The 22,737-nt window shown below is 46.6% G+C and overlaps 1 protein-coding gene across 1 annotated transcript in view; it reads left to right on the forward strand.

Annotated features, from left to right (window-relative positions):
• ANKIB1 (ankyrin repeat and IBR domain containing 1) overlaps window positions 1–22,737 on the forward strand; it is a 225,441-nt gene that overhangs the window by 72,568 nt on the left and 130,136 nt on the right. The gene's annotated exons all lie outside the window — the stretch shown is intronic.

Consider the following 22,737-nt stretch of genomic DNA (forward strand, 5'->3'; position numbering starts at 1 on the left):
GAAAAGGCTAGGCCTCTCACCGACCAGTCAAGGTGTCCTTCATCCATGGCTCCAAGGGTCTTGTGCAAGTGGTTAGGAACAAGAACAAAGTGAGGAGCAAGAGGAACCGATGGCAGAGGTGCATGACTACAGGTGCAGTGCAACAGGCACAAGGTTGTGACCCAGGTAGTGTCTTTCGGGGACACCAGGCCCTAAAATTGAAGTGCTTCAAAAACCTAACCACTGGCACATGACCCTCTGAGCCATGGATGAAGGACACAGGTCAGTGAAAAGGCTAGGCCTCTCACCGACCAGTCAAGGTGTCCTTCATCCATGGCTCCAAGGGTCTTGTGCAAGTGGTTAGGAACAAGAACAAAGTGAGGAGCAAGAGGAACCGATGGCAGAGGTGCATGACTACAGGTGCAGTGCAACAGGCACAAGGTTGTGACCCAGGTAGTGTCTTTCGGGGACACCAGGCCCTAAAATTGAAGTGCTTCAAAAACCTAACCACTGGCACATGACCCTCTGAGCCATGGATGAAGGACACAGGGCAGTGAAAAGGCTAGGCCTCTCACCGACCAGTCAAGGTGTCCTTCACCCATGGCTCCAAGGGTCTTGTGCAAGTGATTAGGATCAACAAAGTAAGGAACAAGAGGAATCAAAGGCACAGGTGCAGGACTACAGGTGCTGTGCAACAGGCACAAGGTTGTGACCCAGGTAGTGTCTTTCGGGGACACCAGGCCCTAAATTATTAGTGCTTCTAAAACCTAACGACTGGCACAGGACCCTCTGAGCCATGGATGAAGGACACAGGTCAGTGAAAAGGCTAGGCCTCTCACCGACCAGTGAAGGTGTCCTTCACCCATGGCTCCAAGGGTCTTGTGCAAGTGATTAGGATCAACAAAGTAAGGAACAAGAGGAATCAAAGGCACAGGTGCAGGACTACAGGTGCAGTGCAACAGGCACAAGGTTGTGACCCAGGTAGTGTCTTTCGGGGACACCAGGCCCTAAAGTTCAAGTCCAGCAAAACCAAAAGTTAAAAAGCCCTGTGATGGTATCCTTCCTCCGAGGATCGGAGGTATTCAGAGGAGCATGTCCAGGAACAATTTGACTTTTTTTTTCAAATTGTATCGGCACCACTACTAGAAAAGGTGGGAGTTGCTGCCTGGAAATCTGGACTCTCTTGGGTGCTGGTCGTGGATGAGCTGGACCCTGACAGCGGTGGCCCATATTGACTGCCTCTGTAGCCGGTGTACATCTGTGATGATTGCCAGGTGGGCACCGCTGTTGGTTGTGGGGGTCTAAAAATTGGTGGTTGCAATAATGGCGTGTCCATGTGCTGTTTAATCACCTCCAGCAAATTGGAATGGCACGCCATCAGGTTTTGTGAAGGCACCTTTTCAAGATATGGTATTAGAGACATCACAGTGTGAAAACACGGGTGTGCCTGCAATTTCAGTAGTTCCTTGCTTTGTTGATGCATTTGCTGCATCATGTTCTGCAGCTGGCCCACCGACTGATGATGCTGCGCACGCAGTTGGTCGATTTCTCCTCTGTGCATCTCATGCATCATTTTAAGCTCGTCCCTGTAGTGCCCATGTACAGCGTCGAGCTCACATTGCAGTGTAGTGATGTGGGACTTGTACTGCTCCATGATATGGCCCCTGTCCTCATCTTGCAACTGCCGGGTTATGAGAGTTTGGTGGCTCTGAAGAATCCCGAGAAGTCCGGAGACAGCCCCGGACATTTCGGACTCTGTCTCTCTCCTTGTTGGGGGGAGGGTACCTCGACGCCTCACTGGTGGTGTGGCAGCATCTTCCCGTCCTCTGGCCTGTGTCGGGGTTGCCCTGCGCGCTGGTTGTGCTGCAGTCTCTCGGTGCTCCTCATTTTGTTCTTGTTCCCCTGGAGCTTCCATAGCGGTCGATTGTGGAGGTTCAGCTTCTTCCACACTCGGTCCTGCAACCTCAACATCCAAGCTCTCTTCTGCCAAGTCATCATCAAAGGACGGAGTTGTGATTAAGGACTCCCTCCTCCTACTCCTCGCCTCGGGGCAATAGGTTACATCGGCGACGTCATCATCCACCAAGCTCTCCTCACTGCTGAACCGTGCCTCCTGGGTCGGTTCCTCTTGCTCCAAATTGTCTTCAGTCCTGTAGATAAAAAAAATATTTATTGGTGTGCCAAACAGCATGTGGCGTCAATTCACAGAGCTAGCAAACACTAGCAATCACTTTATCACCCGTTTCTACCCAACATTTGATAAAGCTTGTGAGAAAAGTTCGCTAGCCATGGGAATTGAGGCCATAGCAATACATGGCCGAAGTCATGGTAAATGAGCTCTCAGTTCCTGCCCACAGTAGTGGTACTTACAGTCTAGGTTCCAGGCTTGCATTGATGAAAGACAATTGCTTGGCAAATTGGTAGTCTTTTTGTCGCCTTCCCCCGCCACTGCCACTTCGTTCGGCAAGTTTTTTCTTCCGTAGCCATTTCACATATGCATCCCGTATATTGCGCCACCTTGTCTTGTACCTTTCTCCTGTAACGACATGAAAAATTGATTTCGATTATTTCTCTTGTAGGTACATCGCAACTGGACAAACATATACATCGCTACATGTCACATTTCGTATTGGGAAGAGCACGGTGGCAGGCATCGTCGTGAGGACTTCGAGGATCCTTTGGACGCGACTGAGGGCCAGATACATGCCTGTGCCGGACACCACGAAATGGGAGGAGATCGCCCAGGGCTTCTGGACCGAGTGCAAGTTTCCTAATTGTGTTGGCGCACTGGATGGGAAACACATCCGGATTCAGAAACCCGTGGGGAGTGGCAGCCATTATTTCAACTATAAAAAATACTTCAGCATTGTTCTAATGGCAGTGGCAGATGCGGACTACAAGTTTGTGTACGTGGATGTGGGGTCGTACGGTAGTTCCAATGACTCTGGAATTTTCCAGCGTACGACCCTTTGCCGGCTGATGGAGGAAGGCAGACTGCGTCTCCCCCGTGACAGACCCTGGCCTGGGACAAGGGCACCGGCCTACCCCTATGTGTTTGTGGGGGACGAGGCCTTCGCCCTGTCCGACCATGTAATGCGTCCGTACCCAGACAGGGGACTTGATGCCAGCCAGCTACACTTCAATGCTCGGTTGAGCCGTGCAAGGAGAATGGTGGAGTGCACATTTGGGATCCTGGTGTCAAAGTGGAGGGTGTTCCACACGCCCATGCTGCTGAAACCGGGCAACGCAGTTGTCGTGGTGAAGGCAGCATGCATCCTCCACAACTTTGTGCGGCAGGAGGAAAGAGAGACTCCGGAACCCCCGAATGTGCTTCCACTAATGCCCCTGCGGAGGTATGCAACCAGGCCAAGGGTAGTGTCATTGCGGAACAGGGACCAACTGAGACTTTATTTTACCACACCACCTGGACGAGGGTGAATGTTTGGTTTTTAATATGTTTTGTTGAAATGTGTTTATTTTGGAGTTTCAAGTTTGAGTGATTTTAAATGTATTAATTTTTTACAATAAATTGATGTATAATAATTGGTCATTGTGTATGTTTTATGTGCACAGGTGGGGTACATCGCAGGTGGGTGGGATACATCACAGGTGGGTGGGATACATCACAGGTGGGTGGGATACAGCACAGGTGGGTGGGATACAGCACAGGTGGGGTACAGGTGGGTGGGATACATCACAGGTGGGATACATCACAGGTGGGGTAGAGGTGGGTGGGATACATCACAGGTGGGGTAGAGGTGGGTGGGATACATCACAGGTGGGGTAGAGGTGGGTGGGATACATCACAGGTGGGGTAGAGGTGGGTGGGATACATCACAGGTGGGGTACAGGTGGGTGGGATACATCACAGGTGGGGTACAGGTGGGTGGGATACATCACAGGTGGGGTACAGGTGGGTGGGATACATCACAGGTGGGTGGGATACATCACAGGTGGGTGGGATACATCACAGGTGGGATACATCACAGGTGGGATACATCACAGGTGGGGTACAGGTGGGTGGGATACATCACAGGTGGGGTAGAGGTGGGTGGGATACATCACAGGTGGGGTACTGGTGGGTGGGATACATCACAGGTGGGATACATCACAGGTGGGGTACAGGTGGGTGGGATACATCACAGGTGGGATACATCACAGGTGGGGTACAGGTGGGTGGGATACAGCACAGGTGGGGTACAGGTGGGTGGGATACATCACAGGTGGGATACATCACAGGTGGGGTACAGGTGGGTGGGATACATCACAGGTGGGGTAGAGGTGGGTGGGATACATCACAGGTGGGGTACTGGTGGGTGGGATACATCACGGGTGGGATACATCACAGGTGGGATACATCACAGGTGGGGTACAGGTGGGTGTGATACATCACAGGTGGGTGGGATACATCACAGGTGGGGTACAGGTGGGTGGGGAACAGGTGGGTGGGCCACGGGTGGGTGGGCAACACGTGGGTGACACAAATCCATAGCAAAAGTTGAATACATCACAAGCTTAAACCACAAGCCCCCCCCCAAAAAACTTCTAGTCAACATACCCTCTGTGCCTTGCTGTCTCTTGCTCAAGCTCTCAAAGTCCTCCACATACAGCTTGGCAATTTTTTTCCACAGGCCTCTGCATTTTTTGATGTTGCTGTGGTCCGCATCCCCCTTGTCCCACAGGGCTGGTACCTGCTGCACCTGTAGGATGAGGTCTTCTGATGTGTAGGGCCTCACCCCCTCGCTATCAGACAGATCCTGCTCCATATTGCTGCCAAAGAGCTCCAGCATGAAGTCACTGCTGCTCCACTCTGTGAACGCTGGTGCCATGTGGTCCCCATCCAAAATGGCCACCATACCATAGAGTCTGCATAGGAAGTGTGGTACAACATCCGGTTTTTATAGCCAGTGTGTTGTGCGCTCTCCGGTTCTCATTGGTTTCCATTGGCCGGATGCAACATTCCGGCTCCGGTCCGGATACGTCAGCCGGACCAGCCGGACCAAAAAATAGCGCATGTTGGAACGGACGCCGGAGTCCGGATCCGGTCCGGCTCCGGTCCGGACGAAACGGACGCATGTGAACGGTCGCATAGACTTTCATTGCTATGCCGTGCGTCCGTTTCGTCCGGTCCGCATGCGGTCCGGCTCCGGCACGGCGATTCCGGATAGCAACCGCTAATGTGAACCGGGCCTTAACCACACCCACAGGTTTTCAGAGAGCCTTGACAGTAGCAAGGGCTCATGGGAGCTCAGTCTGGGCAGGAGGAGGAGGTGTTACTAGCCATTAATTTCAGAGGCAGAGGGGAGGAGGGGGGGATTAGGTTTTTTTCACAGGCTGAGTGCTCAAGATACAGATAAGCCTTCCTCTGTGTAATGTTTACAAACAACATGGTTGCTGTCATTGTATCACAGGAAGAAATAATCATTTTCTATTAAAGCTGTGTGCAGCCAGATTTGCTGTGTAAACTATCTAAACTTTAGATAAGATATATGACAAGTTACCGTACTTGTTATAGTTAGTTTTTTATCTCATATCCGCTTTAAGTGGACTTTTGATTGATTCAAACAAAATTAGATTTTAATTAGAAAATTAGATGTTGGGTGTGGAAAGCAATATTATTATTATAGTTTTTTTATTTTTATAGTGTCATCATCTTCCGTAGCGCTGTAGGTAGTACAGAGGAAACATTGGGGAACGTAGATACATTAGACGTTCAAAACTCTGTATAATCAGGACATTATTATTATTATTATTATTTTAGTATTTATATAGCGCCGACATATTACGCAGCGCTGTACAGTATATATATATATATATATATATATATATATATATATATATATATATATATATATATATATATATATTGTCTTGTCACTAACTGTCCCTCAAAGGAGCTCACACTCTAATCCCTACCATTGCCATATGTCTATATTATGTAGTGTAGTCTAGGGCCAATTTTTAGGGGGAGCCAATTAACTTATCTGTATGTTTTTGGAATGTGGGAGGAAACCGGAGTGCCCGGAGGAAACCCACGCAGACACGGAGAGAACATACAAACTCTTTGCAGATAGTCCAGACATCCAGCAATACAAATACATACATAGCTGATGAGTGGTTTAAGAAATCGCCAATACAAATATGTGTTCGTATGATACATTGTGGCAGAATAAGAAACACTAGGGGGAGGTCCCTGCCCTTGTGAGCTTACAACATAGAGTGTTGCAGATCAAGGCAAGACACCGAACATTAACGAAGTTGCAGGCAGCAGAGGACGGCGGCGTGGGAGCGATCAGAGCGTATGGGGCTGGAGGAAGCCCAAGGTATGTATAAAACTTTTTAATTATTCAGCTCTGAGTACTTTTAAGGAGTCTTGCCCAATGACTCCTACTAAATAGGTGCAGGCTTACTGAACAGGAAGAGCCAAGATTAAGAACCCTGGTCTCCTGTGTCAGAGACTGTACACTATCCGGCCAGGGGTCAGATACTGGTGGGACTCCACTGGCTGCATGCTTGCTGGAGTTGTGCGACTCAACTAAAGCCAAAAGCTCAGCAGGACAGCCAGGCAACTGGCATTGTTTATAAGGAATTAAAGATGGCCGCCTCCGTATCCCTCCCACTTCAGCTTCGCTTTAAAGCAAACCTGTGAGTGTAAAAAAAAAAAAAAAAAAAGAAGAAGAAAGTTGGGTTATTGACTGCCGCATAGCTTTTGTACCGCATTGATCAGTATAAAGCTAGCCGGCCGGTGCTCTGATCAATATTCCATCAGATTAATAATAGTGTAGTGATCACAGCTCCCAGATTGATTTCCACTTGAAGAATAATTGTTTTTTTCATCTTGGGCGGCCATCACAAAGTGGATGGATTACTCTCCTGTTCGGTTAGAGGTCAGTGATTGTAAACAAATGTACGTCACTCCTGTCTGGGGGGGAATGACCGCTCACCATGATCTATAAAACGCAAATATTCTAGCTTTGCATGCACCTTGAAACTGAGACAAAATCAGTAGCTGCTGAGTCAGACTTTCATTACCCCAAGCTTTGTGCATTAAGCGTGGTGCTTGTCGCTTATAGAAGGCAGGAAAACGTTGTCAGGTCTGACAGATTTTTGACTAGTCCATCTCCTCATGGGAGATTCTTAGGGTTTCCTTTATTCTATAGAAAAGCGCTCCCTGGAAAGGATGTATATCATTTTGTCAGCCGGCTTCCCTACTTGTTTGCACAATATTCTGGCAGTTGGACTGAGCAAGTGCCATTCCGTAAGTGCTTTTATAAATAAATAAATACATGAGAATGCCCCATGAGGAGATGGACTAGTCCTGATCTGTCAGGGTTTTTACTACTTTCTGTAATTGACGGCAATATAGAAAAAATTTCTGGTGCATACTACACTGGGAGAAATGTACATCTTTATAAGGGCTGGAACCCACTAGCAGTACGTTACTAAGCTGTTACTAAGCACTTGTGATTTGAAAAGCTCTTGCTAATGTAATGCTATGGGTGCGATCCCACTTGAGGGATGTGATTTTATAAAAATCCCCCATAGCATTGCATTAGCGAGAGCTTTTTCAAATCACCAGCGCTTAGAGCTCGTTCACACTAGAGGCGTTTTTTGGAATTTTTAAAGAGAACCTGAACTGAAAATAAAAAGTCAAAATAACCATACACAGGTCATACTTGCCTCCTGTGTAGTCTACTCCTCAATCTCTTTCTCCTCTCCTGCGTCCTGTTTGTCCGCTGTGATCAATAGAATTCTCCATCCTCCATTTTAAAAATGGCCGTTACCCCATAACAGCTTCCTGGTCAGCACACTGTTACACTGTAATATCCCCCACTTGAGCCATAGGGAAACATGGACATTACCTTGCACATTCAGTTGTAACTGACAGCTGCTGATATATAACTGACAGCAACTGGTGTATTTCAGTTCTGACAAAATATTGTCAGAACTGGAAGGGATCACTGTAAGAAGAAAATGGTGAGCTACTGAGAGGAACGGACGGTGAGGTTAGTATGTAATATTCATTTGCAGCTACGTCATGTGTTTATTTTAAATAATTTTACTCGCTTCAGGTTCCCTTTAAGTGCAGGCGATTTGTACTAATCGCCCTAAAAGCGCTTACACTATGCTTTCCAGTGAGATAGTTCTCATTGAGGCGTTCCGTTTGCTTGCTGCTGACAAAAGCGCTGCATGTATCATTTTCAGGGCCATTTGCCCTGAATGGAAGATATAGGGAAATTGCAAATCGATTGAAAACGCGCTTTGTATAGCGATTTTCCCAGCAATTAATGGATAAATACATTGTATTTATTCATTCCGGGGGGCAAAGTAACCACTTCCTGACTGACGTTGGGATGTGATTATAAATAATTGCTCTGCTTAAAGGGGTTCTGTTAGGGGTTTCTGAGGAGAAAAAACAGACCCTTACCTTGGACGTCTATCAGCCCCCTGCAGCGGTAATGTCCCATGCCGTCCTCCTCCCATCTGCTGTTCTCCGCCGCCGGCCCCGGTCTAAGCGGCATGGGATCGAACTGCGGCTGCGCTACAGTGGACGCGCACCCGCTCGCTTCCGCCTGCGTCATCGGAAGCTTACTGCGCAAGCGCGGTACAAGGCTCCGTTGTACTGCGCCTGCGCAGTAAGCCTCAGATGAAGCGAGCGGAGGCACGGCAACGCGCATTATTCGTCTGTGTGACAGACGAATAGCCCGGTGCCGGCTGCGGGGAACGGCGGATGGGAGCAGGACGGCGTGGGACATTACCGCTGCAGGGGGCTGATAGAAGCCCCAGGTAAGTGGCAGTTTTTCTCCTCAGGAACCCCCACAGAACCCCTTTAACCTCCTGGGGGATACAATTATATCGCCCAGGAGGTGGCGCAGCACTATTTTTAAAAATTTTTTATTTTTTAAATCATGTAGCGAGCCCAGGGCTCGCTACATGATAGCCGCTGTGCAGCGGCATCCCCCCACCCCCTCCGATCGCCTCCGGCATACAAAGCAAACAGGAAATCCCGTTCAGAACGGGATTTCCTGTTTGGCTTCCCCCGTCGCCATGGCGACGATCGGGATGACGTCATCGACGTCAACGACGTCGTGACGTCAGAGGGAGTCTCGATCCACCCCTCAGCGCTGCCTGGCACTGATTGGCCAGGCTGCGCAGGGGGTCTTGGGGGGGGGGGGGGGGCGGCACGGCACGGCGAGTAGCGGCGAATCAGCGCGGAGCGGCGGCGATCGGTATATACACGCAGCTAGCAAAGTGCTAGCTGCGTGCAACAAAAAAAAAATTATTCAAATCGGCCCACCAGGGCCTGAGAAAACCTCTGTGGCGGCTTACCCCGAGCTCAGCTCGGGATTATCCCCCAGAGGGTTAAAGTGCTTACAAAAGCGCTTATAACACGCAGAGCAGAGCGATTGGAAAAAAAATATTAATCGTGTGGGCGAGAGCGCGATCGGAACGCAATGTGAACAAGGCCTTAGAAAAGCTGCTAGTGGGTTTGAGCCCTACGTATGTATTTTAAATTTTACAACTTTTCTCAATAGTCGTCCTTTAACCTTTTCCCTCTATCTCATAAACCCTTTTTACACCCTCATCCCACCTTATATAGGCTTCATCTTATTCACCACATTATGTGAGACGTATGGGCTTGACGTCATGGAGACCCAGAACAGCCAGGATGTTGTTGTGATCTGACAGGAAGCTGAGTCCTGTGCTAAAGAACACTGCAAGACGTACGATTGCCTTCCTATAACAGAGAGTGACGTTACACACAGACCTGGTGACTTAGCATGTGACAGTCACCTGGCCTCCTGCCACTGCTGGGTTATTTGACAGACACTCCGGTAGGCCCGCTGCACAGTATTCTGACCTCTCTGAGCTTCTCATTATTCACTTGTAGCCCGAGTAACAGCCCCGGTCTTTGTGTCATCTGGAGCGCGCCACAATCCGCTGCACCTCGCCATTGATGCCACCAGACATCTGCCTGCCAGGCCAGTCCCTGTCGGTGTGCTTCTACCAGCCCTGGTGTGTTTTGTCCTGCTAAATGCTCATCGCTCTGCCCAACCTCCCCTGCTGATTTGCAGGTCACAGTCTTCACAGTTAGAGAAACCGTAACTAAGAATTAAACTTCATCCCAATCAGTAGCTGATACTCCCTTTCCCATGAGAAATCTTTTCCTTTTCACTAACAGATCATCAGGGGGCTCTGTACGGCTGATATTGTGGTGAAACCCCTCCCACAGGAAACTGTGAGGACCATGGTCCTGGCAGTTTCCTGTCTGTGAACCTCGTAGCATTGTGGGAAATAGCGGTTTACAGCTGGGTCCAACTGCCAAAAAAAGCAAGCAGCAGCTACTTCCAGTGACATCACCTGGCAGCAGTAAAAATGTCACCATGTGATAAATGTCAGAATGTAAATCAGGGAGAGGAAATATTTTACAATTGGCAAACACTGACTAAATCATTTTTACATAATTATTGTAAAAATAAAGCACTTTTTTAAATTACATTATTTTCACTGGAGTTCCTTTTTAAAGAGGAACTGTAACGACAAAACGGCCCCTGGGGGGTACTCACCTCGGGTGGGGGAAGCCTCAGGATCCTAATGAGGCTTCCCACGCCGTCCTGCGTCCCTCGGGGGTCTCGCTGTAGCCCTCCGTACAGCTGTGACGCAATATTTACCTTCCTGGCTCCTGCGCAGGCGCTCTGATGCCTCTCGGCGCCGAAGTAGGCGGAAATACCCGATCACCGTCGGGTCTGCTCTACTGCGCAGGCGCAAGTTTCCGGCGCCTGCGCAGTAGAGCGGACCCGACGGAGATCGGGTATTTCCATCTATTTCCGTGCAGAAAGTCGCCACAGCGCCCCCGCTGGAGCCAGCAAAGGTAAATATTGAACTGACAGTCGGCACAGTCGCCGGCTGTTCGGAGGGCTGCGGCGAGACCCCCGTGGGACAGAGGACGGCGTGGGAAGCCTCATTAGGATCCGGAGGCTTCCCCCACCCGAGGTGAGTAACCCCCAGGGGAGATTTTTAATGTTACAGAGTCTCTTTAAGGTGCCCATAGACTGGACGATTATGGGCAGATTAAACAAAGAGACACATTTATCTCTAATCGAATCTGATTAAAGATAAATATGTCTCTTGTTGAAGCTGCCCATATACTACAGGGCGATTCCCGTCCGATTTCAGCATGCAATCTTCAGGGAATCGGCTGAGCCCGCCGCATCCGCCCCGCCGCTGCACCCCAATGTATAAATGTGACCCCCTAGTGTGTGTATTTATTTATTACCTGTCCTGTCCATGCCAGGTAAGAGCTGCTTACACACATAAATGCTAGTGGCGCATAGCGTCTTATGTCAGTTGCTATGTGCCGCTACCGTGTATGCGGAACCTTGCAAGATGGCGGAAACCGCGTGGAGGCTGACGCCGGACAGACATTGCGGCGGGGTTTCATTTTGTCGCTTGTTCTAAAATCGTCTGCTGTAGCGCTGCGTATCCGACCAACCAACTTTGCCCTGACATCTTGCAGCATGCGCAATCGACCATGCGACCAATTTCCGACCTGATTGGACGTTTTGTTGGTCGGGCATGCACTTGCCGCCACCGATTTTTCATCCAATTCGATTATAATAATCGAAAATTGGATGGTCGATCGGCTGCCAAGCCACCTGATGTATAGCCACCTTTAGAGTGGAGACCCTACTAAAAACATTTTATTTATTTTTTCAAAAATATTTTATTGAAAAGTTTTTAGTTTGGGTAGAATTACAATTTCTGCAAGTCAGAGGCACCATAACAACATATAGTAAAATGCAGTAAATGATTCAGAATACCCACTTTTATGCTGGTTTTCCTGGTTTCAGCATCAGAAACATTTCCTATAGCTGTATATTGCTGTAAACTGAAGGTAGCCCCGCCTTCCAGTGATGCTTAGATTAGGCTGATTTTGGAGACCAAGTATATTTTTTATGGGCTTCAGAACTCCGTAACCAAACATTCCCCAGAGATCACTTGACAGGACTAAAGAGCTCGCTGGCTGTGATAAATTTCAGAATGTATACATAAATATTGTAATAACATAAGCATTTTATTTATTATGTTATTTTCACGGACTTCTACAAAGCTGCCTGATGAAATAACCTGGTTTGTTTTAGGTTTTGTTTTATTTTGTGTTTTGTTTTTGAACACTCTGCTCATGCAGTTTGTTATTAAACAAAACCAGGAAGGAGTAAAATAAAATTATCCCCCGATTTGAAAGAGTTGGTGTAATTATTGTTTTTATTGTTGTAATTATTATTATGAATATCAAGTGCGCCTGCCTGTAGGCAGAATCAGTTGTAGCTGTATGAAGATTGCTCAGCAAGCTTATGGTGAACCACAACTCCTAGGAGTGTGTAAGGGGCTGAAAGAGACCAAAGCCTCCTTACTAAAATGCTATGCAAAACAGAAGTTTGCCTTCTTAACCAGTTCCGCCTATCCGGACAAGTATTTTCATCCAGATGGGCACCACTCAAGTCTATCTGGACGAGTATCCGTGTCCAGTGTTTGAGCGCCGGAACCTGTGGGGCTGCAGCCTTGCACACCCTGGTGGTTTTCCATGTCGGTGTTTGGGGAAGAGAAGCACGGCTTCCCCGTACCAATCGCACTGCGTGTAATGAATGGACATGGCCCCGTTCAGGTGCCATGTCCATTCATAATAAAGATCGTGAATGAAAATGTAAGGAAAAAAATAAAACCCTTCCTGGTAATCCAGGGTATTTTTCTATCAGGGCTGTGGAGTCGGTACAAAAATCTTCCGACTCCAACTCTGACTCCTCAGTTTCTGAAACCACGACTCCGACTCCAACTCCGGATGCCCAAAATTGCCTCGACTCCGACTCCAACTCCGACTCCACAGCCCTGGTTTCTATCGCCATCTAGTGGCGATAAAGTTACATTACACACATATTTTTAATTTAAAAAAAATAATATAAAATTATATTATGATTATTAAGTATTTATATAAAACCGACATCTTCCGCAGCACTGTACAGAGTATATATAGTCTTGTCACTAACTGTCCCTCGAAGGTGCTCACAATCTAGTCCCTACCATAGTCATATGCCTATATTGTGTAGTGTATGTATTGTAGTCTAGGGCCAATTTAGGGGGAAGCCAATTAACTTATCTGTATGTTTTTGGGGTGTGGGAGGAAACCGGAGTGCCCAGAGGAAACCCACACATACACGGGGAGAACATACAAACTCCTTGCAGATGTTGACCCAGCTGGGATTCAAACCGGGGGCCCAGTGCTGCAGGGCAAGAGCCCTAACCACTATGCCATCGTGCTGCCCACGGTGTCCCATGCTGCTTATATAATCAATACCTTTTAAAGCCCCCACCCCAGTTACCAAGCCGATGTTTATAAAACAAATACTAAAAAAAAAAAAAAAAAAAAAAAAGTTTTTTTAGGGACTTAGCTTTTTCTCTTAATATAAATATCATGAGGGTATATTACTGTTTGTTTGTTTTTTAATACATAAGGGCTTACAATTGACTGGACACAAAAAAAAACCCTAAACAGAAAAAATACACCTTTATTTCCAAATAATATATTGGCACCATACATTGTTCTAGGTATATAATTGTTGTGATAGCCGGGACAAGTGGGCAGATAAAATGGGAGGGTTTTATTTATAATCGCATTGCTTATTTTAAAACTATAGGGGATGGAATTGGAGAAATAGTGTATTTTTTCTTTTTTGGGGGGGATTTGCATATAAAATGCATAGAAACTAATTACTGAAAACAAGTATCGCCCACGGAAGGCTTAATTTGTGGCGGAAAAAAAACAAGATCTAGATCATTTACGTGTGATGAGTAGTGATAAAGTTATTGGCGAATGAATGGGAGGAGCGCTGACAGGGGAAAATTGCTTCAGGCCTTGAGGTGAAAACACCTGTAGGCTGAAGTGGTTAAAAAAAAGTATTTGTGGTTATTCAGGTTGGAGTGAGCATCTGTCTCCCACAATGCATCACTTCTGAATATGCAAATCATCCTTTGATGTCCCTGATAGCCAAACACACCTCCAGAACCGCTGGAAAACAATGTATCAGCTTGTTAATCCATGCCATGCACTGATGAGGATCAACCAATCTGAAACAGTCTGTATGCATGGTGGATTAGTGTAGCTCTGTAATTTGCTGACACATTGTTGAAATTGTTAAAATTGGTTTAACCATTACTGCCGTGAGCGTCTCATCCGTGGCAAGTGCTGCTGCAGCATGGACGTGTGAGGCTCATGTCTGTGCAGTGTCCGGGGCAGTGCGTGCGGAAGCCCGCGATCACGATGGTCCCGGCGATGGGGGGATTGGTGGCAGGGGACAAAAGTCCCCTGAGCCAATCCATGCATGTCCACCGAGAATAATCACTGTTTTTGTTAAAACCGATGATCATTCTCAATTGATACTGCTGCGCTGCCTCCTGCTTGTTAGTTTCCGCCGCTCCCACCGCCGATCGTTAGATCAACCACTTAAGCCCACGGGGTTGTTCATTTTTTGTATCTGAGCAACTTTCACCTCCCATTAAGTAAGAAATGGAAAAAAATCATTTTCTCAGTTTTGGCCATTATAGTTATACATTAATACATGCTACCGTAATTTAAAACCCATGTATTTTATTTGTCCCGGTTAATACACAGTTTAAATTATGTCCCTATCACAATTTATGGCGCTGATATTTTATTTGGAAATAAAAGTGCATTTTTTTCAATTGGCGTCCATCACTATTTACAAGCCTATAATTTAAAAAATTATATTAACATATTCTCTTGACATGCATATTTAAAAAGTTCAGACCCTTAGGTAACTATTTAGTTTTTTTGTTGTTTTTTTAAAGGTATCTTTTTTTAATGAAATTTTATTTGGGTAATTTTTGGTGTGGGAAGTAAACCGCTATTTTTTTTATATGTAATACAATGTATTTATTTATTAAAAAATACATGTGAGTGTAGTTTACTATATGGCCACATTCAAAAAAAGTCCTGGAAGCGTACGATCATGCTTCCAGGAAGTAGAAAGAGGACGGGGAACTTTTTTTTGTGTGCAGAAATACCTCTGATAAGAGGCCGTCAGTTTTTCTGCGGGGGACTTAGATCGGTGAATGGGAACTACATTCCCATTCACTGATCGGGGTGCTAACGGCGGGCGGTGGGAGCGCGCGCTATCACGCGCACCACACACTGACAGCAGCACAAACATATTCGTCCAGATAGGCTTAAGTGGTTAATGAATGGGAACTCTGTTCCCATTCATTCATCTCCCCTCTAGGCCACCGTGATCGCAGCCATCAATGAGTTCCCTGCGTCACTTCCGAAGTAACACTGTAACGCATTACTTCCTATTAAGCGTACTTATTATACGTTTATAAGGAATAATGCACAAGGACATCTTGTGGCCAAATAGTAAAATTACATCTACATGCAATGGGAATAACATTTTTTTTAACATGTATGTCAAGAGAGTATATTATTATTAAATTATGGGCTTGTGATTAGTGATGGATGTAAAACAAAAAATGCACCTTTATTTCCAAATACAATATTGTCACCATACATTATGATATTCATATAATTTAAACGTTGCAATAACCGGGACAAATGGGCAAATAAAATGTGTGGCTTTTATCCACAGTAAAATGTTTTATTTGAAAACTATGATGGCCGAAAACGGAGAAAAAGAATTTTTAAATTTTTTTTCTTATTACTCCCATTAAAATGCCTTTAGAATAAAATAATTCTTAGCATAATGTGCCACCCAAAGAAAGCCTACTTGGTGGTGGAAAAAACAAGGTATAAATCCTTTTTACAACAAGAAGATTCAAGAAACGAGATCATTTTGTTGTAGTGGTAAAGTTATTGGGGAATGAAAAGGAGGAGCACTGAAATGTGAAATTCCCCCCGTCCATAAGGTGAAAACAAGTTGCTGGCTGAAATGGTTAAAGGGAAACTCCGACCAAGAATTTAACTTTATTCCAATCAGTAGCTGATACCCCCTTTTACATGAGAAATCTATTCCTTTTCACAAACAGACCATCAGGGGGTGCTGTATGGCTGATATTGTGGTGAAACCCTTCCCACAAGAAACTTTTGGCAGTTTACTGTCTGTGAACCTTGTTGCATTGTGGGAAATAGCTGTTTACAGCTGTTTCCAACTGCCAAAACAGCAAGCAGCAGCTACATCACTTGCCAGCAGTAAAAATGTCACCATGTGATAAATGTCAGAATATAAATCAGGGATTTAAAATATTTTACAATGGGCAAACACTGACTAAATCATTTATACATAATTACTGTAAAAATGAAGCACACTTTTTATTACATTTTCACTGGAGTTCCTCTTTAAAGGGGTTCTCTTGCATGCTTTAAAAAAAAACAACTGACACTTACCTGGGGCTTCTATCGGCCCTCTGCAGCTGGAATGTCCTGCGCTGTCCTCCTCCAATGCTCTGCTCCCCGCTGCCGGCACCGGTCCAGTAATTCGTCTAACTAGACGAATAGAACTGCGCGCGGCCACGGGAGCTTACTGCGCAGGCGCATTACGAAGTTTTCCTGTAATGCACCTGCGCAGTAAGCTCCCAATGACTCACGCCCGCGCAGCCGCAGTTCTATTCATCTAGTTAGACGATAATTAGACTGGTGGCGGGGAACATTACAGCTGCAGGGGTGCCGATAGTAGCCCCAGGTAAGTGTCAGTTTTTGTTTTTTAAAACATGCAAGAGAACCCCTTTAAGGATGTGCATATGTACTTATCTGTATATATGTTTAAAGAGGATCTCCAGTGAAAATAATGTAGTAAAAAAAAAGTGCTTCATTTTTTTTACCATAATTATGTATAAATGATTTAGTCAGTGTTTGCTCATTGTAAAATCTTTCCTCTCCCCGATTTACATTCTGACATTTATTACATGGGGACATTTTTACTGTGGGCAGGTTATGTAGCTGCTCCTAGCTGTTTTGGCTGTTAGGGCCCTTTTCCACTACGGCGTTTGCGATGGCTGAATCGCAAAACCGCAAACCGCTAGTGATTTTTCAAATCGCTACAGTTTGCTTTTAACATAGGAATCGCGGTAGGTCATTTCCACTACCGCGATTCGTTTTTTACCCGATCACGATCGTGCGGCGGAGCGACTATTGCCGCGATTTTGCTATGCAGTGCATAGCATAGCAAAATCGCGATCGCAAACGTCGGAAAATCGCCGCGAAATTTTGGGCATTTGCTGAATCGCAATCACTAGCGTTCAGCGCGAACGCTAATGATTGCAAGTGGAAAAGGGCCCCTAGAGACAGCTGTAAACAGCTATTTCCTGTCTGTGAACCTTGTTACATTGTAACAAACTGCTATAAGTACCGAGGTCCCAGAGCTTCTTGTGGGAGGGGTTTCAGCACAAAATCAGTCATACAGTGCCCCCTGATGGTCTGTTTGTGAAAAGCATTATATTTCTCATGCAAAAGGGGGTATCAGCTACTGATTGGGATAAAGTTCAATTCTAGGTTGGAGTTTCTCTTTAAACAAATTTATAGAGATCTGGCCACTGTGGCCTATTGCCCTCCAATCCTTTCTGACTGGACGCTAGTAGATGGGAGATCTGGCTTCTGGTGGCCAAAGGCAGGACTTTGGCTGATCAGGGAGTAACTTCTAGCATCAGAGCCACAGGCTGCCATTGTCCTCCTTCATGTCTTCAGAACAGTAGAGGCCAATCATAAATAATCCACAGGGGGGTACAAACGAGCATGAAGATTCACGTTTGCTCATCTCCTCCCGCTATGGTCATACTGATTGTACTACATTGGCCATCCTGAATTCAAGTAAGGGCTGGTGCACACCAAGAGTGCTTTTGAGCGCTCCTGACCAACTCGCAGAGTTCTGCGTCATAGCAGCAGGAGAGCGAGGGGCCTGCGGCCATGTGAGAGTGGCGAGTCCATGGGGCGATTTGTCTTTTTTTTTTTTTTTTGGGGTACCAGCAGTTTCTGGTTCTTAAGGGGCCAGAGACTGCTGGTACGCAAGTGGTTAAGTATCAGTTTTTCACCTGTGTGTTCCATTTCCTGTTGCCACCCGCTTGGTATGACCATCGGCATCCGCTTCGTGTGGCCCACCCGGAATTATTGTTCAGGACCCAAACTTATTCTGAGCGGACTGATGCTTTGCATAGATTCCTTTTGGATTCCTACTGCTTCTTTCCACTGAATGGAACGCTTTTTGTGCCAACATGAACCCAGCCATAAGGCCGCGTATCTGTGTCCCGACATCTGAGGTCTGGTTTCGTTATTTTGATGCTCTGTGGGAAGAAGCAAACCGATAACCATTCTCGCTGTGCGTAAACAGACTTATCATTTAAGGTCTTCGAAAATAAATAAAGTTCTTCTGTAGAAGGTTTATTATGGAAGCGGAAAGTTTAATATCGTCTCTCTGCTCTGGCGAGCGGCCACTGTTGTGTCTACAGTTCATAATGAGTTCAGAGCCTCTGCTTCATCCACGCCTTATCTACACCCATTCCAAGGGAGCCCACTGCTGTGCTGGCTGCTGATGCAGGCCTTTCAACACACATATATATACATATATCATTATTTATTGTATTTACTATATTTGACTCGCTTTTGGGGAGAAAAAGTACCTGCATCCTATATGCAGAATGCACTGAATGCAGGGAATCCCCTGCTTACGAATGCACGCCGATACGACCTGCCTTTATGTCGAGGGTACCCTGCATTGTCCCCAGTTTATGTCCATCTGCCCCCCCCCCATGTCTCCCACTCACCTCCCATGCCTGCAACTTACACCCTCCCCCCTTGTATTTTCCTCTGCCCCCCATGTATGTCCCTCCCACCACAGGATGGGGCGGCTCTAGTTAAGACCTGTAGTTGTGCATGGGAGGGAGATGGTTAGGAGGAGGTCGTTTTGAGGAGCAGAGTAGGCAGTCAGAGGTGGATCTGCTGACTAGGGTTGCCGCGGTTTACCGGTTTCACGATATATCACGGTTTCAGTGTGCATGGTAACCGTACCGTGCACATTTACAAAATACCGGTTTCCGCCGTTATTGCCCTTCTCTCTGCTATTTCCTGGATGATGTCAGGCGCTGTGTACAGGCGTCCTGTAATGATGATGCAACCGCGGCATGTAATTTAGACGCTGCTCCCCCTAGCAGCTGGAGCGCACACACACCACGCACTCCTCCTCCCGAGTCCTGCCTTCCCGCCCAGAGTCTGCGAGTGCTGCGTACTGCCGCTGCGTAGCTTGTACGACTCGGGAGGGAGCCATATTTCCAGGCCAGCAACAACAAGTAAGGCAAGCAGGAAACGCCTAGAGCCACCAAAAAATAAGGGCATCGCCACCATCATCTTAAGGGTATCCATATAGCCAGCCCCATCTGAGAGCCTCCCCCACTGTCTGAGTAGTGTGGATGTGGACTGTAGAGGATAACCTTCTATACTCTGGGCCTGCCTGCCAGCCTGAGCCAGCTAGGAAAGCAGACCCTGCCTGGCTGCACCTGCATGTATTTAGAGAGTTTAGCCTGTTTGACACAAGCACTCTGTGACTAAGCAAGCAGTCATTTGATCTCCCCAATATGTCATCTCTGACTACCACCTGCAGATAAGCTCATTTTGAAAAAGTCTGACACTGATCACAAGTTGTAATTTGATTTCTCCCAGTCCTCGTGTCACCTGACCTGACTGCCACCAATAAGCTAATTTTAAAAGAGAATTGCACTGCAGTGCCGAATGATACCTATTATATGAGTACCTATTCTGGCTACACCTATCCCTGGCTCTCTATATTGTGGGCACCAATCCTGGCTACACCTATCCCTGGCTACCTATGCTGCTGCCACCTACCACTGGCTACACCTATCCCTGGCTACCTATACTGCGGCCAGCTACTACTGGCTACACCTATCCCTGGCTACCTATGCTGCGGCCACCTACTACTGGCTACACCTATCCCTGGCTACCTATGCTGCAACCACCTATTACTGGCTACACCTATCCCTGGCTACCTATGCTGCGGCCACCTACTACTGGCTACACCTATCCCTGGCTACCTATGCTGCACCACCTACTACTGGCTACACCTATCCCTGGCTACCCATACTGCGCCACCTACCACTGGCTACACCTATCCCTGGCTACCTATGCTGCGGCCACCTACCACTGGCTACACCTATCCCTGGCTACCTATGCTGCGCCACCTACCACTGGCTACACCTATCCCTGGCTACCTATGCTGCGGCCACCTACTACTGGCTATACCTATCCCTGACTACCTATGCTGCGGCCACCTACCACTGGCTACACCTATCCCTGGCTACCTATGCTGCGCCACCTACCACTGGCTACACCTATCCCTGGCTACCTATGCTGCGCCACCTACCACTGGCTACACCTATCCCTGGCTACCTATGCTGCGGCCACCTACTACTGGCTATACCTATCCCTGATTACCTATGTTGCGGCCACCTACCACCGGCTACACCTATCCCTGGCTACCTATACTGCAGCAACCTAATACTGGGCGGGTGGGGGCACATTATTTAATGGAAGGGTGTGGGGCCCGGGTCCAAATAATTGTTTAATACCGTCATACCGTGGTATTTTTTTTTTTGACGATTATCATACCGTAGAATTTCATACCGTTGCAACCCTACTGCTGACCGGGTCACAGATGTAGGTCAGTCGGGACTTGTGTATAGATTTGTAAGCCAGACATAGGAGTTCCAAATCCTGCTGGCAACATGCTTCCTCTCTGTGTATGCAAATTTGTGGAAATCGAGATCACAAGATAAAACTCAGCATCTCACTGGAAGCACTTAGAACTTTGGCGTAGCTCTAAAGTTCATCTGCTGTCATTACAGGAATTTTTGATGTTTATTATTAATCATTCCATGTGATTGTATATAGCATTGCATAGACTGAGCTCTCGCCTGGGGGCTGGACTGTGTTTGTTATGACAACGCTGCCATGTTATGTTAATGTTGGGTGGAGATGCATGTGAGGTGGTTCATGAGTGGTACTTTGCATTAAATAATAACTTAAAGATGGACTTGTCCAAAACCTGTCACTTCTGTCAGATTTCTACTACCTACTGTAAGTGGCATCAACATAGGAGAAAAGTAATTTATGTCTCATTTTACTCTGGGGGAAATGTACTTCTTATTTGTTTATGTTTGCACTAGTGATGGGAATTTCGGCTCTTCTCGGAGAATCGGCTCTTCTGAATCGGCTCCCATTAAAGAGCCGTCTCTTACGGCTCTGAATCGGCTCTGCAGTAAATATCACTAGACACCACTCAGAATCGGAGTAAAAGCCCCGCCCCCGTCTCCACAACTCCAGACTGCTTCTCTGACTGGGGCAATCCCTCCTGCTACTGCTCTGCTCCGCCCCATACACTCCTACAAGCTGAAAGAGGAGGACTACATCTCCCAGCATGCCTCAGCGCCCTTTATAACACAGCAAAGCAGAGCTGTGTGGGGTGGCTGAGGCATCGGCTCTTTCGAAACTGAGAGCCGGCTCTTGTCGTTCGCAGCAAAGAGCCGGCTCGTTCGCGAACGACCCATCACTAGTTTGCACATATTTTAAATTTTTAGCCATAAGTGTCCCTTTAAATGGATATCTTAGAGACCTAGATCCATGGCTTTTCAATTTTCCTTTGCCCTTAAAGAGGAACTCCAGTAAAAATAATGTAATAAAAAAAGTGCTTCATTTTTACAATAATAATGTATAAATGATTGTCAGTGTTTTCCCATTGTAAAATCTTTCCTGATTTACATTCTGACATTTACCACATGGTGACATTTTTATTGCTGGCATGTGATGTCAGTGGAAGGAGATGCTGCTTGTTTTTTTGGCAGGTGGACCCAGCTGTAAACCGCTATTATTTCCCACAATGCGATGAGGTTCACAGACGGGACAGGACCATGGTCCTGACATCGCACTGTGGGAGGGCTTTCACCACGATATCAGCCATACAGAGCCCCCTGATGATCCATTTGTGAAAAGGAAAAAATGTCTCATGGGAAAGGGGGTATCAGTATCAGACCAATTCTTGGTCATGGTTTCTCTTTTAAATTAAATATTTTTTATGGTTAAAAGCAGGGCCAGCTATTCCATAGAGGTAAAGGGGGTAATTGCCCTGGGGCCCCGAGGAGCACAGTTAAGTTGGGGGGTGATCTGGGAGGAATAGCCGACTCAGGGGCCTTGATGCAAATTTTAAACTAATTTTATGCAAATGTATGCAATTTGGATATTAACCAGCAGCCGGGTGTCTCTGGTCTGCCTCCAGGCTGCATACGATTTACATCAATTCAGAATGACTAAAGTGGGATGAGACTCCATATAAAACCATCCAATAAGAAATTACTTATGTAGCTTACTTATCCTAATGTTTTCAGTGTTCAGATTTAGGAGAAATGTGGAATGGAAAAAAAAGAAAATAACATTTCTGCTGGTTTCCATCTTTAATGTTTCTCTGTGATGCCACAGACATCACTTCTGCCTTTTGCTCCCCAACCCAGCTCAGTGTTTAATTTTCCCTCTGTACTGCCACACCTTACTGTCCCTCTCATAGCAAACATCACCTAGACCAGTGTCTCTCAACATTTTATTAGTGGGTGCCCCTATTAAAAGCCTGTGCTCACCAAGTACCCCCTAGCATAGTAAACATTATCACAAGGCGCTACACCTGCTATTGCTGAAATTCTGTCTTGTCCCCATTTTTATTGCCTGATGAAGCGGGCTGG

This window comes from Hyperolius riggenbachi, chromosome 5 (assembly GCF_040937935.1).
Source record: "Hyperolius riggenbachi isolate aHypRig1 chromosome 5, aHypRig1.pri, whole genome shotgun sequence".
NCBI lineage: Eukaryota > Metazoa > Chordata > Amphibia > Anura > Hyperoliidae > Hyperolius > Hyperolius riggenbachi.